This window comes from Gossypium arboreum, chromosome 2, assembly GCF_025698485.1.
Source record: "Gossypium arboreum isolate Shixiya-1 chromosome 2, ASM2569848v2, whole genome shotgun sequence".
Lineage (NCBI taxonomy): Eukaryota > Viridiplantae > Streptophyta > Magnoliopsida > Malvales > Malvaceae > Gossypium > Gossypium arboreum.
Window position 1 is genome coordinate 68,808,141 of NC_069071.1, and position 2,325 is coordinate 68,810,465.

Below are 2,325 nucleotides of genomic sequence, written 5' to 3' on the forward strand. Positions count from 1 at the left end.
TTTTAAACAACTCTAAATCACTTATTTTAATTTTCAGAATAAATTGTTTTTTTGCGTCATGGTTACTTAAAAATTCATTTCTCGAGTTTCAAAACTCGAAATTAAGATCCGTAAATTTTTCATGAAACTAGACTCATATATATATCTACTAATTTTTTTCTAGAATTTTTGACTTAGCCAATTAGTACAATTTATTAGTTAAAGTTTCCCCTGTTTCAAAACTCGACTGCACTAACCTCTTGTTACTACAAACCATGTTTCTTCCTGTAAAAAATTCATATCACTAAGCCATTTGTTTCTTTTAAAACTAGACTCAACAAGGATTATAACCATATAAAGTATACCTTCTAATTAGTTTTGTACAATTTATGGTGAATTTCCAAAGTTGAAACAGGGGTTCTAGAAATCGCTCTGACCTTGTTTCACTAAAACTAAGATATATCATGAAATATAATACCTTTACCTATTTTTCTTATTCCATAAGAAAATAGACATAATAAGCTTTAATTTCATATATTATTCATCTTCAAACTATGTTTATAAAATTTTAGTGATTTTTCAAAGTTACGTCATTGCTATTACTTGAATCTGTTTTAGGTTACTTTCACATTTTCATAATTTTCATGTGATAATCACCATTCAATCATACATATTAATAAACATGCATATCATCGGCCATTTTATTAGCTAATCACTAGCAAGTATTTACACATCATTCATTGTTCATATTATACCAAAAGTGGCTAAGTTTCTATACATGCCATACACAAAACAAAACGTCTAATTATACCGAGTTATTTCTTTGATAGTGTGATCGGCCTCCGACATTTCCTTCGATCCCCGAGTGACTAGATAAGTACTATAAGAAGAAGAAAATAAAGAGATTAAGCACTAGGCTTAGTAAGCTTACAAGCAAATAAATCACAACATTCAACATAATGGATAATTATGCATAATATCATCTAACATCATAAATTTCTTTACTTCTCAATTTCTATCTTCTTCTTTATTCCCTTACCTTATTTCTTACCGACCTTTCCTTTTCATAAGTATAATCTACTTTTCCTTTGCTGTTAATTCACTGTAATTTAACTCGTATCGACCCGTTGAACCACTCGGAATACTAAGGATACTAGGTCGTTCTGTCTATCAATATCTCGCCAATGCCATGTCTTTGACATGGACTTACATGAATTATTCTGTCTCCAATGCCATATATAATATGGACTTACATGGCTCAATCCTGTCTCCAAAGCCATATTTCTAATATGGACTTACATGGCTCATTTACATTACGTCTGTCAACCCTAATATCCTAACATTCCTAGGGTTCAACCGGGCTTTCTAACACTTTTCCTCTGTCACTTCACCTTAAATTCGACTTTAAATATTTTCATAACATAAATATATAAATGCTGAAATTGACAATAATAATGTAAAATAAAAGAATATTGCATTTATTTTGTAAACTTACCTCGATACAAAATGTGACTAAACTTTACAATTTAGTCATTTACTTTTTCTTTTCCCCGATCTACTCTCAAATTTCGCTCTTCTTGATCTATAATAGCAAATTTAGCTTATTTAATATCAACATTTATCAAAACAACCCTTTACTCAAACTTTGGAAAAATTACATTTTTGCCCCTAAACTTTCACATATTTGCACTTTTGCCCCAAGGCTCGTAAATTAAACTTCATCCTATTTTCTTATGTTTTATGACATGCTGATCATTTTTCCTTCTATGGCAACATCAAATTCACACACTAACATGTACTTATGACTATTAGGTATTTTTACCGATTAAGCCTTTTACTCGTTTTCACTTAAAACCAAGTAGCACAAGTTGTCTAACATAATTTAAAACCTCATATTCCATCATAAAACATCAAAATACACAAATTTCACCTATGGGTATTTTTCCAAATTTGATTCTAACTTAAATTATTGCTAGCATAAGCTTTATCGAGCTACTGGGACTTCAAAAACGTAAAGATCATTAAAAGCGGGCTTGGAATCACTTACTATGAAGCTTGAAAGTTGAAGAAACCCCAGCTATGGAGAGAGGTAAGGTTCTGCTGGTAACTTGAAGAAGATGATACAATTTTATCATCTTTTTACCTTTTATTAATGTTAATAACCAAATGACCAAAATGCCCTCCTTACTAAACTTTCAAAAATTCCTTCCATGTCCTAATTTTGTCCATGAACTTAAAATTGGTCAAATTACCATTTAAGATCTCCTAATTAATATTCCAAAATAATTTCATACTAAAACTTCTAGAATGCAAGTTTTGCAAATTATTCGATTTAGTCCCTAACCT

General features: G+C 30.2%; 1 long non-coding RNA gene across 1 annotated transcript; it reads right to left on the reverse strand.

Moving 5' to 3' along the window:
• Window positions 1-695: 695 nt before the first annotated feature.
• On the reverse strand, window positions 696-2,106 carry LOC128283905 (uncharacterized). Its single transcript, XR_008274262.1, has 3 exons — window positions 2,027-2,106; window positions 1,475-1,561; window positions 696-859 (listed from the first exon to the last, which is right to left on the reverse strand). It is a non-coding gene; the product is annotated as an uncharacterized LOC128283905 (long non-coding RNA).
• Between the last annotated feature and the right edge of the window lie 219 nt (window positions 2,107-2,325).